Below are 17,138 nucleotides of genomic sequence, written 5' to 3' on the forward strand. Positions count from 1 at the left end.
ATAGGAAAAGTTCTGTTGATCCTTCATATTTTATGTGAGTCATTTGGGACAAACAGGGAAATGGTGCTTGACCCCAAGAAGGGTCAAGGAAAATCTGGTGGTAGTCTTGATTTGGGGAAAACTTCTGGAAAGCAGAATCAGAGCAACCCCAGTAAAACATGAGCCCAGTAAGGAGGTAGGTTCAGAAACCTAGGACTGGATACACCATATGGTCTGATCTTTTTTATACCTTGAGCCTGGTTGGCCTAAGCTGAGGAAATGAACTCATGATATAATAATGATCACTGGTGGCCTTATGGAGGTAAAGATGTCCCTGCCTGCTTGGGAACTGTTTTGAATGGGTAATCGAAACTATTTGTCTTGGAGCTGGAAGTGAGCATTACCGGGTGGGCACACAACAACCCTTAATGTCCTGCCTTGTCCTTCCCTGGGCTCAGAGCATGCTCTCTAGGTTTGGCCACAAGGCAGTGAGTTGTTAGAAGCTCTGTGAGGTCAATGGCTTGGTGGGGCCCCTGTGTCTGACTCTGGTGACTTGGGTTGGCAGATGCTTTTGGGAAGGCCAAGACTTCTCATTAGGGCAAGGTGAGAAAAGAGTAGAAAACATTGGAGCTGCTAATGTGGACAGTCAGGCTGCTTCCTGGGTTATGGCATTGAATGAAGGCAGAGTTGGTGTGGGGCTGGTGGCAGCAGGTGCTGTCAAGATGAGGGAGTTCTATAAGGGATTTGTGATTCCCCTGGGGATCGGCTATATCTGACTTTTTCTTGTAACCTCATAGAGGCTTGCTGGGTGTGGGTGATGCCATACCAGTGAAGATGTCTGATGAGATAGCATCGAGTGTTGCCAGAACACTGTCACTTCCAAATCACCCTGAGCAGTTCTGTTGTGGGTGGTCAGTAGCACTGGAGCCAAATAAGCCAGGGCCATACCACATGATGTGTGTATGTACATGACATGTACCCCTTAAGTTGGCTTCCAAGCCTTTTTGTGACTGCACATAATGTGCACCCCTTTTGTTGGCTTAAAATCGAACCACAGTCTCTGCCAAGGAAAATTCTGACTGCATGTGGAGCTCAAGAAACGCTTGTTTTGCACAGGCTGCAATTGTGATTCTTTGAAAAAAAATGTCATTTCATTGGTGTGCACCCCATACTCCAGCAGAAATTGCATGGCCTCCATGTTTCATGAGTGGCAGTAACTAAAATAAGCTGACCTGGCGCTGCCTGGTGATGAGCCTCTCCCCACACAAAAAGGCGGTTTTTCAGATGATAGACAGTCTATCTGCCACCAGGCCTGTCCTTGATGCCTTCCCAGCTTGGGAGGGCCTGCCAGGGCTCTGTTGGCACAGGCTTTGGAAGCCTAGAGCCACCTCCATGCTACAGGGAGGCAATTGGAGAAGTGAGATATGCTAGAAATTAGGAGAAATCAGGCGAGAGTGAAACAATACCCTCTGACATGAAGCAGATGCTCGGTGTTCCTTCCTTTTTCTCTATTGTATGCCTGGGCTGTGACCAGAGATCTCCAGAGCAGAAACACTCTCTACAGATTCTCAGGGATAGTATATGATCTATCATCTAGTATGACAGAATATTCCACTCTGGAGTAGCCAGGCCAAGGTTGTTTTATATTAGGCCTTCTGTTCTCTGCAGTATAGGCTATAGAAAACTGAAGAGAGGACTGGAGTCAAGTGGCTCCTCTCTCTTCTTAGAAAAGAAAATGTAGGTGGATGAAAATATATGTCAGTCATTCCCTGCTTACTCTGGGCAAAGATGGTGGTATAAGAAGGCCTCATTCATCCAGAATCATGGAGCTATGAGGTATCCCTTATGGATCCTCTTTTCCCAGATAAGTGAAGTCTATACCCTTAACTCCCAACACATTTTTATTTTTTGTGAAGGTCTTTCTAAATGTCATGACATCATTCTACATCTTTTGTAAATAGTATGCCAAATATAAGTTATCTATTCAGTGTAATTGTTGACTGTTACAAACATATGTCGAAAAGCACGGGTGCCTGTGGGAGGTATGGATGCATATGAGGGTGTTTGCTTCTACATTAAATGCCCCTAGATTATGATACTCTTTGATTCCTTGGGTTTGACTTTGATCAGTCTTCTTTTTCCTCCACTGTTGGGTATCTTTTTCCTGTTGACCATGTGGCTACCGTCAGCAGCACCCTTCTCCCCCAACCTGCACCCTCTTTTATTGCTTTGAATCTGTGGACTCTGACACATAAACGACTGTGTAACCCTGGGCAAGCCACTTGCCCATGGCAACTCTCCAAAACTCTCAAGTTACAGACAAGTTGATGGCCTTCTTTGATAAAGGGAGTTTCCACACTCTGGAGTTCCTCTTAACAACAAAATCACAGGCCTGCTCCTAAACCTTGCTCTGCTAGGAGCTGGGAAACCAGAAAACCAAGCTCCTTAGAATTGTGTGTAAAGCAAGAATGAGTGGAATTTAAATGAGGGCCTATGGATTTGCCCATGAGAAAAATGCATTGAATTTTAGCAAATAGACTTTTAAAATATTTATTTCAACAATTCCTAATAGATGTTTTTTTACTTAACTTTCTGGTTATTGATCGCATTTTAGATAGTTGGCTAATTGAGCTATATTATATATACTTTTTAAAGCATAACATATAATGTACAATTAGAACATATTTGGCCAGATCCATTTGATCAATGAGCAGCCTGAATAGGAAGCACAACAATCTGGGAAGTACTTTAACTCTAGGAGACCATAAGGCAAGCACTCAGGTGCTTTAAGAACGCAAACTGATTCAGGTAGACTGAAAGACCTTTTCATTTACTACCAGTGACTTGCTGGCAAGATCTAATTGACTGAGGGGCAGCTAGGTGGTGCAGTGGATAAAGCACTGGCCCTGGATTCAGGAGGACCTGAGTTCAAATTCAACCTCAGACACTTGATACTTACCAGCTGTGTGACCCTGGGCAAGTCACTTAAACCCTCATTGCCCCGCTCCCCCCCCAAAAAAAAGAACTAATTAAGAAAAAAAGAACTAATTGACTGGGTCTCCTGGTGTAAGTTGGAATTGATTGTCTGGGCTATTTAGAGAATTTCTTTTCCTCATTTATTTAAGAAACATTTATGAAATACCTACTATGTACAAAGAAAGCATTTTGCTGGGTGCTGGGGAAGGGACTCAATAATTAAGAAATTAAGTGATGAGGCCACTCTTCAGGATTCACTGGCTTTCCAGACCTGTTATTTAGCACAGAGAAAGCCTAGTACATAATAGGCACTTAATAAATGTTTATTGGATTGGATTGGATTGGATCTGTTGATCCCATGCTGCATCTTAATCCCAGTTCAGCCATATTAAAGAGTCTTCCACTTGTTCTCAAAGGAGATGGGGCATGAGAGGTGGCTAGCTCTTTCTTGGAAAGATATTTCCATAGCCCTTGTCCTCAGGAAGCAGGATCAGGTGTCATCTTCCTCATCAAAGGGCTATGTGATTGTGTGTGCAAATCATTAGGAGAGCCATGGTTAAAAGCTCCAGAATTCTGAAGACAGTAATACTTTCCGGGAAAAGCTGAGGGGAAGGGCTGTGGCTTGAAAAACTTAGCTGGAAGTCAGTCAGTTTTGCTGTGAATGGTGATGTTCAGACAGGGAGTGGTTATGGTCTTGGCATCTTCTAACCCGGAGATGTTGGTAGGTTTATGTAGGTAAGTGTAACTGAGTCATTTGGAAAACTCCATTTTTAACCTCTTTTTGGTGTGTAGTAGGGAGAGGGAAGGAAAGATAATTTTTAAAAGTTTTTTTTTATTTTAAAATGTATTTTTACAATGATTTTCCGCCTCCCTCTACAAACTCCCCCTACCCCAAATAACAACAAAGCCAAACAAAGCACAAATCCTTCATGATAAATACTTAGTAGTCCAGCAAAACAAATCTCCACATTACCCATGTCTAAATATGCTCATCTCATTGAGGATTTTAAGTCCATTGCTTCTCTGGCAGGAAGTGAAGGGTGTGATTCCTCTTCGGACCTCTGTAGATCATGGTTTGTCATTATTTTTATCAGAGTTCTATAGTCTTTCAGTGGTTCAACTTTGAATTTCCATGGTGATAGGAATGGAGTTATACATACCTGAAGCAAAAGGGAGGGAAATGAGCAATGATACCCTGGAGAGGGAAACAAGGCTACTCAGCCACAGAACTTTGGAATAGTGGTGCTTTTTAATAATTTTGCCAAATCCCAGCCATAGTTCATATGCCCAGTCAGCACAGAAGCCCCCAAGGGACTGTCTGAGTTGGGAACGGAAAGCTGGGCCTCTGGGTTTGTTGTGTGAAATAATAAAAAACGAAAGTAGCAAGTATATTTATTTATTTTCTGCTAAACAATAGAATGTCACACACCCCACCCCCACCCCAACTGGCCTCCATTCCCACCTCCACTCCCCTTCCTTGTAATAACTCTGGCCTGCTTTTCCCAGAGGTTGTTTGGACCAAAATCACTTTTGGGCCAAAGACCAGGCGTGAAAAGCTTTCATGCTGAAGAGGATTTTGCGGGAAGTTTTGTGAGCTACTGAAAAGCAGGGGGTTAGAAGAATGGAAATCACACTGCAGCCATAATTATAGAGTTGGCTTCGATGAACCCTGTAATAATCGACTGTGCTTCTCCAGGGCCTTTCAGAGCTCTCTGCAGTAGGACAGGGGACTCGGTATGGCGAGTGTGGGCGTAAGTGGGCATGTGTGCAGGTCCGAGGCTAAGGGGCTTTCAGGAGATGTTTTCAGGGGTCCAGAAGCTACATGACATGCAGGTTCACTCTGAGGACAGCCCTCAAATTGCTGACTGTTGATTATGTCTGAAAGGTGTACATCCTGATCATTTCAGCCTTGTTTCTGATTACCATAATTTCTTGCAGACTGTGTGCACATTACATGGGGAGAGTCGGGGGAGAGGGTCGGGGAACTACCAATTTAAATGCCCCTTTCTTTCTTTTTTTTTCCCCACGGGGTTTTGTTTTATGTTGTGTATGCTGTAGATGATATTGGCAGCCTATTTCAAAAGGTAAGTTTTATATGCATGTGCATACTAGAGATATGCTATATCAATGCGACAGACGTCAGCTTTTGTGGGGTCCTTAGCCAGGAGGCACGACCTATTAAGATTTCAACCTCTGGTTTAAAAGGAAAATCTTAAGGAGGAAAAAAAAATGCTATTTTGATTGGCTGCAGGTGTGCCTGCAAAGCTTATCTGAATGCCCTTGGCATATTGGATGGGGAGTCACTGGGTCTATCCTGTCTCAGAAGATGCTCTCTCTCCCCCATACCCTTTAAATCTTTCTTTCTAAACAATCTGTACAGCTTCACTCTATACTTATCTGCAATACTTCGAGTATCCTTGTTTTCCTTTATGTGAGTCCTCCTTTCCCCTATATCAAAGGTGCTTGATCTGGGGTCAATGAACTTGCCTTTTAAATACCTGAATAACTGTATATGCTTTTTGTAATCCTATGAATTTTATTTTATTCATTGAAAAAATGTGATTCTGAGTTATCCATTGGTCTCCATAGACTGCCAAAGTAGTCTATTACATGACAAAAGCAAATAATCCTAGAACTATATAAATCACAGCCCTTTCAGGCTTTAAAAGAAAGTCATCATGGGTTACTTTGGCCTCTCCAAGAATAATATCCAGTGGCCAGTGCTGGTCATGAGACTCTCTGATGATAGCTATGCTGGTTTGGTCAGCAGACAGCAAACATGGGCCATTTCTAGACCTATGCTTCCAGTTTAGTTGGACCTAGTGGGGTTTAGATCCCACCAGTATAGCCTTTGAGAAGTTAGAGTTGTTGGTCATATATTGCATACTAGACCCAGAAGTGAGGCAGCTAATATGCTGTGTGACCCATTGCATCTCATCAAAAAATGTAATGGGAGATAGGTAACATTTTTCCCACTTGATTTGATAAATTACATGTCAAGGAGAGTAGAGGGAGTTCATGGCTTTGGGTACCAAATGAACAGGAGTTGGCCCTTGAGCCCTCCAGTATAATTCAAGGCTGCTTCTCCTGGCTCAACCATTTAGGCAAATATTAGAATATTGAACGTGTGTGTAATAATTTGTATGTATTAGCTATGATATATAATATATGTATATATTACCTCCATGGCTGGAGGGGAGCATTAGCATGGAATCAAAAACATCATTTGTAAAATGAGCTAGAGAAGGAAATGGCAAACCACTCCATCATCTTTGCCAAGAAAACCCCAAATGGGGTGATGAAGAGCCAGATAGGACTAAAAAACAACTAAATAATAACAATATATGATTGAAGATTTCTTTTTTGTTTGTTTTGTTTTTAGGGAAGGATGTAGGTAGGTGCCATAAAGTCACACTAATTGGCAGGGTGTCCAAACTCCAAAGAGCAGAAATTGTTGAAATGGAGCATGGGACCAGTGAGGGCAAGGTCTAACATCTGATCCCCATGTGAAGCAGTTAGCTTTGCTCTGTCTCACATTCACAGACCACTCTTCACCTTGGCTTTACATGGTCTTAGTCTTGAGGGGAAGTGGGGCAATGAGTACAAAACCATCCTCCCTACTTGGGGGAGGGGGAGAGAAGCAACTGAAAGTCTGTCTCGAATCCACCCCCCCCCCCAAGTCAGGAAGAAGGACCAGGTCTAGATTGAGGTTTAACTTGTGGAATGCAAACAGGTATTGGGCAGAGTATTCAGGGAGGATAGCTGTTGTGACTGATGTGTATCTAGAGAATAGTTATCCCTTCCACGTCTTGATTTTCCCCATCTTGGTTTTGATATATCATGGGTCAGCATAAGAAATTAAATGGGAATTTTGGTGGGGTTTTATGGAAGCCTCAGATGAAACACAAAGACCAGTAGATGACACAGAAAAAGTTTAGGAACTCAGAAATACATAAAATTTATGTATAGTATTACATAATATCAATCCAAATTTTATAATAATGTACTGTAAACACCCCATAAAAGAAAAAAAATCAGATTTCTTCTTTGGTACAAAGGGAGGGTCACATTTTCTTATTTGGATTTTCCAGATCTCAGGGGACGCTACACCTTTAACCCCTGACATGTGGAAGGGATAACTATCATGACTTCCTTAGGCTTACTGAGGTGTCCATCCTCGTGCCCAGACTTTAGAAGTATGCAGCTTCTAGAGATAATCTGTTTCTAAATTTCCAAGCCAGAAGATTTTAGAGACTTTCTGGCAGGCACTTCTATCATATAATCTATTTATTGACAAAGTTCTTCCCCATTCTTGATCTCAGTTCCTTCTGTTCCAAATTCAGTTTGTTTACCCATTTTGTTCTTAGATGAAATAGAGAACAGCTGGCCACTATTCTTTTTTTATAGGCATTCATATTCCTGAAAGCCATTTTTAATTTCCCACTCAATTTCTCTTCTCCCAGTTAAATAATAATTTTATTTTTAACTTTTCCTCATCTATCCCATTAAAAATGTTTTTTTTTTACCCCATTTCTTTGCTTTGGCCTTGACACTTCTGATTTCTTCTACAACTTTCAAATCATGTCCTACACTGAACTATGTTTTCTAATAATAATTAGAGCAATAGAAATGTGGACTATTCTTTCATAGTATCTACTATTCCTCCTTCAATAGTATTACAGATTATTACAGCAGATAAAGAAGGTGATGTGAAGAAATGGAATGACTCGTCCAAGGTCACACAGCTCATGTGCATCAGAGATCAAGTCTGATCTAATGGATAGATAGCTGATCTTACAGCCAGGTAGACCTGAGTTCAAGTGCTGCTCCTCACACAATACTAGCTGTGTGACCCTAGGCAAGTTAATTAAGCTCTCTTAGTACTTGAAGGAACTCTGTAAGATTATATATTTTAAATATAGGATTTAGGTATTAGTATCAAGAGTTTCCTATCTCTATTATCATCCTTATCTTTCTCAGTGAGGTTCAGGTAGAAACATTCCTATATCCTGTAGCATTCATGAGATTTCATTATTAATGCAATTATTATTATCAATATGATCATATTATTAATACAATTATAGCAGCTATTATTACTCTAGTTATAGAGTGCTGTTATTACTTTCCAGATCTCCTTCCTAATAATAACCCTGCAAAACCGAGAGGTCAGGTATTATCTTCATTTTGTAAATAAGAAAAGAAAAGCTCAAAATGGCTAAGCAACTTGTTTGTGGTCATGTGACTGGTTAAGTTTTATTTGTCACAGGCAGGACCCAAACCCAGGTGTTTTGACTCCAAATTCAAAATTTTCCTTTCTCCCCCCCCCAATACTATGTTACCCTATAATAAAAGGTGTTAATAACTTGAGGCTGAACTAAGACTTTCGGGACACCTCGTGTACCTGTGTTTTACCTGTTTTTTAAAGGTGAGGGTAAAGAATGAGTACCCTTCTAGTGCTGGAACCATGTCTGGAGATACTCAAGAGAGAAGACCCCCCCCAAAACAGCAGCAGGCAACCCAACTATTCCCTAAATGATCATCGCCAGTACACATAAATCAGGGAGATGGTTTTTAAAGAAGCTTTGCCAGTTTAAAATTTATTGATACATGAACCATTTTTTTGAATCATGTGTGTATATATATATTTTTGCATAGAAAGATCCAGATCATAAATTAAGATGCAGACATTAAAATCAAGGAAAGTGCCGTGGAAACACCCCGACTCATACGGCATATTCAGTCAGCTGATACACAAATGTCAGACGTGCCTGAGGAATTTATCCAGTGACACATGCAATTGAAGTAAAATATTGTGCTTTACAAGAACATATCATTAAAATGAAAACTAGCAGCATATCAGGAGTCTGGCCATGTAACCAAGACAACAAAGAAGGAAAAAGGGGGTGGGGGAGAGACATGATAAGCAAAGTAAAGCGGGAGAAGGAAAGCAGGCAAGATGAGGATGGACCTGAGCTGGGAAGGGTCCCTTGCCACATTTACTGTTGTGATGGAGTAGGTTTGAATATGGCTTTGGGGAAAAAAAATCCTAATTTTTTAAAATGTCTATTGGCTATTGTCAATAATGCCTCTTAGGAGACAGAATTTGGAAAGGCCTGAACTGCTTCAAATTGCGTTGGCTTCCACAGCCCCTCTGGGTTTTACTGAGTCCTGGCAACAGTGCCTGCTTTTCCTTCAGTAGTTTCCCTGGATGGATTTCATTTGAAGGTTTCCTTCCTTCCTGGGGATTGCTGGGGTTTGTTTATTACACTGGCATTTCTTATCACAACATGAAAAGTTATTTAAAGATGTTTCAGGTATCTTAAGTTGGCCTCCCCAACTTTCTGCTATACAAGGTCCTAGCATCTGTCATTGTTTCCTTGAAGGAAAGAGAATGATGAGGATGAGGAGGATAATAATGAGAGCTGCCATTATTTAGAGATTTAAGTTTGCCTATGGTTCTAGATATGCTATCTCACCTCTGAGAAACATGAGGGAGTACAGCCTTCACATGGGCTAGACCCAAACACTATTTGGGATCATATGATCATAGATTTGGAGGTGAAAGAGCCATTAGGGTCTGTCTAGTCCAACTCATTCATTTTACAGATGAGGAAACTGAGGCACAGGGAAAGTAGGTGACTCACCCAGGGTCATACAGCTGATGTGTCTGAGGCGTTCTTCTTTTTTAAAATTAAATTAAATTTTTTTAAGTGGGGCAATGAGGGTTAAGTGACTTGCCCAGGGTCACACAGCTAGTAAGTGTCAAGTGTCTGAGGCTGGATTTGAACTCAGGTACTCCTGAATCCAGGGCCGGTGCTTCATCCATTGCACCACCTAGCCGCCCCCTGAGGCATTCTTCTAATGTCTGCAAACTCGATGTAGTTGGAGCTCCCAACTTCCAGTTTTGCTGTCTTCTGTGCCACTCCATTTTTATGTTCTCTGGTTTAAAGCATGGTCTAAGCCCCTGACCATACCATTGAATTTCGCTACTTTAGGTTCACCTGCCACTCTTTCCTCTCCCTTTAATACAAAGAACGAATGAATGAACTAAAAAAAAAAAAAACAACGCAAAACCCAAAAATGTTTATTAAGCACTTACAGGCAAAGCACTCTACTAGTCTCTAAGGATACCAAGAGGGAGACAAGATATTCCTCTGCTTTCAAGGAATATTAATTCTAATAGAGGGACAAATCAGCAATTAGCAGGCTGAGTGAATAGAATGCTAGACCTAGGGGCAGCTAGGTGGCACAGTGGATAAAGCACCGGCCTTGGATTCAGGAGTACCTGAGTTCAAATCCAGCCTCAGACACTTGACACTAGCAGTGTGACCCTGGGCAAGTCACTTAACCCCCATTGCCCCGCAAAAAAAAAGAAACAAACAAACAAAAGAATGCTAGACCTATAACCAAGGACATCTGAGTTCAAATCCAGCTTCAGACACTTCCTAGCTGTGTAACTCCTTTTGCCAGTTTCCTCATCTGTAAAATGGGGATAATAATAGAACCTATCTCCTGGGGTTGATGTGAGGATCAAATGAGAATATTTGAAAAGTGTTTTACCAACATTAAACACTATAAAAATGCTAGTGATGATGATGATTATGGAAGTTTCAGCTGCAAATCAGAAAGAAAGAACCAGTGATCTTTAGTTTGCAGGGGCTAACCCAAAGAATAATGTATCTTCTTTAATTTTTGTCCATATCTGTTTTTGATACTAAGCCACTTTGCTGTGCCAAGAACTTCACTGACAAAAAATTTTTGCTCCTGGGTCTTAAATAGGTGTGAATATGAAGGGTGGGTGGGAAGGGGAAGAGACACTGTAGCACCTGCAAAACCCATAGCTAGGTCAAATCTTCTCAAGCATTAGCAAGAAATAGCTACATTTGATAAGCCAGTTATGTGCCATCACTGCCCTGCTGTGGTATCATTGATAGAGAGCTGGAAGGGCCCTCAGAAAGCATCTGCTTCAACCTCTCCCCCTTAGAGATGAGGAAACTGAGGCCCAGGGAGGGCAAGCAACTTGTTCAAAGTTAGCATAAGAAGCAGGATTTGACCCTAGATGTCCTGACTGAAGGATAAGTGTTATTGAATTGTCCAATAGTTATCTCTTTAAAAACTCAAATATGTGAAACCTTTGTTGTTGTTGTTAACAGCAACAACCTCAACATGAAACCTAGAAATATGAAAATGGTTTATACACACACACACACATATATATGAGGATATATATGTATATAAACATGTTGTGTAGAACTAGGTATATCTATATAACCATAAATTTTCATATATATATGTGTATTGGTATCCAGATATTTCAGGTTTGGAGAGCTCCTAGTGTACAAACCTCCCTCACTCAACAATTTGACCTCTTGTCTGTGATTTGTGGTTTTGGAGTTTTGGGTCAATGACAGGCAAAATGATTTGCCATTGGTCCCACAGGCAATATACGTAAGAGTCAGGGCCTAAACACAGCTTTCTGGGCTCTAATGCTGGCCCTCCATCTGTTCCACTCTCATCATGCCTACCATAGAGGACATAGGGTACTTGAATGTATAGATGCGAGACAGGAAAGGAACATGCAGCCTACAGTCAAAGAATGGATAGATACATTCTGTTCCTACCTTTATTTCCAGGGAAAGTAGTCAATTTGGTATTCCCCAAAGAGTTATTAATATCCTGGGACAAATAGGAGAAATGGGATAATATTTGGTCATTCTCCCCATGCTACTTCCTAGGTTTATAAAATCTTACTCTCAACCAATGTCAGCTTTCCAGGAAAGGCTGACATATCCTGTCTTCTCATGGAAGTCCATAAGGTAGGGTTGGGTGCTCACTAACTTTTACTGTAGGCTGCATGCTCCTTTCCTGTCTCACATCTATGAAAAGGGGGAGTAAGAGGACAGAACAGAGGAAATGAACCCAATTTAAAGAATACTTCTTCAGTAGAGTTCAAGAATCTGAGATATTCTTGGTGTGGTTATTTCTGTCACTAATATAGATCTTGGCATCTTTGTGCCTTAGAAAGCTGTCTTCATGCATTTCTGTATTTGGACAAAATTATCACATAGCTGTGGGATGGCAATCCTTCTGATAAAAAGGTTCTCTGATTTTAGTCTTTTTAGTCATAAAACAGACTTCTATAAGTCATCACCAGGTATGTGCTCAAAACCCTCATAATAAGCTCTAAATAAATGTAATTTGTTTATTTATCTATTTATTATTGTAGCTTAGTACAAACTGAATTTTTGTTCAAAAATACTTTTTGGAGAATAGCTTTGGGGAATTCAGGATCACCTCTGCACCTTGTTAAAAACAAGAAAAAGTAGTATTTTAGTGGAAGAATTTTAAATGTAACCCCCTTGGGAGTGGCTGAAAAAATTAATGGCATATGAAAAGGGATAGAGAAACAGGGATAGATTCCATTGATATAAGGGACTCCAGGGGAAGGAAATGCAGGTTGCTACGTTCTCTTCCATTTATAGTCTTGGAGAGTAGAACTCTAAGAAGTTATGACCTGCTCAAGCAAATGACTTTGCAGACAAGACAAAGTAAGTCAAAAAACATTTATTAAGAACTTACAATGTGCCAACCTCTGTGCTAAACCTTGAGATTACACCTCTCTTTCTCTGTCTCTGTCTCTCTGCGTCTCTTTCACACACAGAAACACACACACACATACACACATACAACCTGCAGCCTCCTTTCAAAGATCTTACATGGTATAGAAAACATGTAAGACTATGTGTCACAGACAAGACCTGAACCTAGGTCTTCTGGGCTTAGAGCCTGGCTTTAGATCTATTCACTTTGGCATGGTGACTCTCTGTACGTGGCTTTTATTAGACTATCATTGTGAAGCAAAATTGACAAATATGAAGGATTCAGAGAAATATGAGATTTGTATGAAATATTGCTAATCAAAACAATCAAAACTCAAGGAACAGTATACTCCTCAAATATAGCAATTTCAATGGAAAGTTGTCCAGAAGGAAGTTGAACTATGAGTAATAGAAAAACCAGTGAAGGTTATAGAGAGATAATTAACCACACCTCCCTGCTCATCTTCTTCATGATAGAGAGGTGGACAGAAACTCATAGATATTATCAGATAGGGTTTCTGTATTAGAAATTATAGTCTAATTGTTTTTCTTTGTTACAATGGAGAGAACAGTAAAAGTAAAAGATACTGCTAAACTGAATTTAAAAAATATAACCAACTTTAAAAGTGCATTATTGGGGGCAGCTAGGTAGTACAGTGTATAAAGCACTGGCCCTGAATTCAGGAGGACCTGAGTTCAAATCCGACCTCAGACACTTGACACTTACTAGCTGTATGACCCTGGGCAAGTCACTTAACTCTTATTGCCCTGCAAAAAAAAGTGCATTATTGAGGGAACAGGGATTATATTAATGAATCTTAGTGATAGAAAGAAGTTAGGAAGTCATATCCAATATCCCCACAATATTCCTGAGAGATGCTCATCCATATTCTACTTGCTCTTCCACCTCTTGTTCTGGGGACAGTGACAAAATCCAAATTTATATTGCTTCTGGAAGAGACATGACAATGGCATGCTCTGTGGATCCACTCACCATTCTTGTGACTCCCCCTGAGAAAAACTCCTTTCCTTAGTCACCAATCCCTTAAATCTATTAGCTACTTCTATTGGAATAAAATCCCCTTAAGGGCAGGGACGGCCTCACTTTTATCTTTATATCTCCTGTGTTTTTGTATCTCTATTGTACTGTGTCTATCACAGGGACCTATGGGTGGTAGGTGCTTAATAAATGCTCATTCATTCATTCATCCATTCACTCGAACACCTCCACCGATGAGGAAATCACTAGCCTGTAAGACCACCCATTCCACTCATGGTTTGCTGAAGATACTGAGCCTTTCTGTGGACATTGATTTTCTCTCAGAAAAAGTGGACTTGTGGTCCTGCTGGAGGCAAGGGGATTGACTAGATGATGCCTTAAGATCTCTTCCCGCTCTGTGTTACTATGATTCTTGCCAACCCCTTGACAAGACAGCGGATGAGATGATGCTTACAAAGTGCTTGGTGTTCCTCGGGGACTCAAAGTGCAGTGGCCTGTGTTTATGAGGCAGGCTTTTTTTTTTTTCAGGCATGACAAGCTGACATCTCTGATGGAAACCCTGAGGACGAGCCTGTTGCTGAAGCTAGGGTTGGCAGTGTAGCTGTTTTAATTGGGCAGATGTGTTAGGGAACACAGGAGACTGGAGTGAAAAGAAACGTCCCACCACAGCCGAAGTGGGAGTGACAGACTGTGTGGGAACACATCAGAAGGGCCCTGCAGAACTGGGAGGAGAGTCCAAGAAGTCCCTGGTTCATTTCAGGAACTGTGCAGTGCTTCCCCTTCAGGTGATGGAGTTTTGTATATTTAAATTATCAGAAATCTGCCATTGGGTTTGATTTCTCTTTTGGGGAACTCACATTGCCCGTTGCCTCTGTTTCTCCTCACCTAAGCCTGGCTTGGAAAAGTTTTTCAGGTGACCTGGGCTGGCCAAAGAGCATTCTCTTACCCCCAAGTGCCGGTCTCATCCAGGATTCCTGATTTTCCCACTCCATTACTCCCACCTGGTGTCCCAGATGGGAGGTTGTCCTCTGCCTTCTTCCCTTTTGTCTAATGTGCCCTGAGCATATAAAGATGCTCATTTCACCCCTGTTCCTTTATTCATAGCCAGCATTTTTCCTAGTGCCCTTAGTGCTTTTCTCTGTTTACACAAATCCTACACATCCCTCATGGCTTTGTTTTGTCTCTCTAAAGAGAACATAAGCTCCTTTTCAGGGGTAAGGGGGTCTGCATTTCTTCATCCCTCACAGTGTCTAACCCCATGGTAAATGCTCATCAAATATTTGTTAAATACTTGTTGACTAAAGTTCTCTTAACTCTCTCACTCTCTCTCTCTTTCTCTCTGTCTGTCTGTCTGTCTGTCTGTCTCTCACACACACACACACACACACACACACACACACACACACACAGAGAATGGTCCTCACTGATAATGACGCAGGAGTATAGTTGGGTCCCTCAAGCTTAGAAAGGGGAGCCAGTGCTCATGGGATCTCTTCCCTCTTCTCTTCTGAATTTCTTGTAATAACTGAAAAGTTACTTCCCCTTTCCTTGAACTGGGTTTCACTACCTTTATTGAAAAAAAAATTGCTCCCGTGGTAGAAAGTTCTTTTTAGAATTGTTGGCTACAATCACAAGGCTCAGAAAAGAGCAGAGCATAGTCAAGATGCTCTTTGCCCTTGGGTCAGCCCCCTTGGCCACAGTCTCTTAGAGGCTCAGATTTCCTACCCTAGTCTAGCAGCTCAGCCCTGGCTCCCTTTTTCCTGGAGGGCTCTGTCTAAATTTAAATACCAGGGAAGAGGTTCCCACCTGAGAAACAATGGGATTCCCACCCACACTGAAGCTCTCAAATCACCAAACTGCCTCTCTGGGCAATTTCCCCTCTTCATGAGCAATTATGCTGAAGCATGCATCCAGCTCTGAAGGTGGTGGGGGTGGGGGTAGGATAGGTGTGATGGCAGACAGGAACAGTAAGGGTTATAATTGGGGGAAAGGAAGTAGGCCTAGCTTGCCTATTCAACCATTATCTACCTGTCGAAATTCCCAGTAATTTTTTTGCCTCTATTTTTATCCTGAATTGCTTGCAGGCTATGTGACCTTGTCTGGTGGATCTTGGTTTTATTTTCCTATTGTGGACAACTGACTTTTTTGTTTGTTAGGTTTTTTTGCTCATTGGGATGGTAGTGGAAAGCTGGCCTTGGAGACAGGAACACTTGGGTTCAAGTCTTGGCATTGACCTATACTAACCATGTGACTCTTGGTACCCAACCTGTTTGTACCAAAGTTACCTCATTTATGAAATGAAGGAACAGGATTTGATCCTATCATCCATTTTCAGTCTTCTCTCCAGCCTTTTACCCATATTTCCTGGATAGACTTGGTCATCATTTAACACTTTCTCCAGAAAGGCAGAATCTAGGCTATGAAAAATCATAACCTATCTGGAAGAGACCTTAAAGGTCATTTTACTCCATTTTTCTCATGACAAATAAAGAAACTTAGGCTGAGATAATAAGGAAGATGTTATAGGGAAATGAGTGGCAGTTTGGGATAGGGGTTCTTGGCAATTCCTCTTTAAAGAATTACACCTTCTTGCAGAAATCACACAGTTATAGAAAGGGATGATGGTAAGAGAGAGGGTCTGGAAAGGAAGGGAAGTCTTTTGAGATCATGGTTGGGTTTTGGAGAGCTAGAACATTAGATTGTAAACTCCTTAAGGACAGGGATTGTCTTTCTTTTCATGTATATCCTCAATGCTTAGAACAATTCCAGGCACATAGTAGACACTTAATAGATGTTTGTTTATTGACTATAGACCAATGGAAAGTATTCCTCTCAGAGTGGCCCCAATTTCTCCCTCTTCTGAACTCTCATCCCTATTTGCTTCTTTATTCAAGTACCTACCTTTATTCTGTTTTGTTTATTTTAATATTTGCCCTATCTTTCCTACTAGATTGCAAAGCCCCTGAGAGGTTTTGTCTACTTACCTCAGAGGAAAGTTATGAGAGACTCCAGTGGTAGAGGCTATACTATTTGCCAACCTTAAACAACTCTGTGAAGTTCATTGTTTGCATATGGTAGGCACCCAATAAGTTTTTGTGGGACTTAGGGTATCAACTGCATTTTTTTAATACCCAAGATTCAACTTTCTTTTCTGAAAGAGAACTATGGATACAGCTGGAGAAATCTCCCCTGTGGATTGGTTTCAAAACATGTGGTTGGTATTCCAACAAGTTTTGTAGCCTATCAATGTTTCCAGAATATGTGTCATTGCTAGGCTGCAGGAGAAAGCAGAGAACATCCCTAACCCTACACAGGAATTTGTATGTCTGAAGCTCTCATAGTCCTGGCAATCAAAAGAGCCTTCTTAACCCTTGACCGGCACACATGCACACTCTCACAAACACACACACACACACACACACACACACACATACTGTTTATCCCTAAATGTGTACACATTAGTGCCTCTGGACACTTTTTTGTGGGGAGGGATGATTTTATGTTTTATTTTCCCCCAATAACATGTAAAAAAACAATTGTTAGCATTCTTTAAAAAATGTTGAGTTCCAAATTCTCTCTGCTTC

The 17,138-nt window shown here is 41.1% G+C and overlaps 1 protein-coding gene across 2 annotated transcripts in view; it reads left to right on the forward strand.

The window, feature by feature from the left end:
• Positions 1–17,138, forward strand: part of PLXNA4 (plexin A4) — a 699,236-nt gene that overhangs the window by 147,928 nt on the left and 534,170 nt on the right. The gene's annotated exons all lie outside the window — the stretch shown is intronic.

This window comes from Dromiciops gliroides, chromosome 5, assembly GCF_019393635.1.
Source record: "Dromiciops gliroides isolate mDroGli1 chromosome 5, mDroGli1.pri, whole genome shotgun sequence".
Classification (NCBI taxonomy): domain Eukaryota; kingdom Metazoa; phylum Chordata; class Mammalia; order Microbiotheria; family Microbiotheriidae; genus Dromiciops; species Dromiciops gliroides.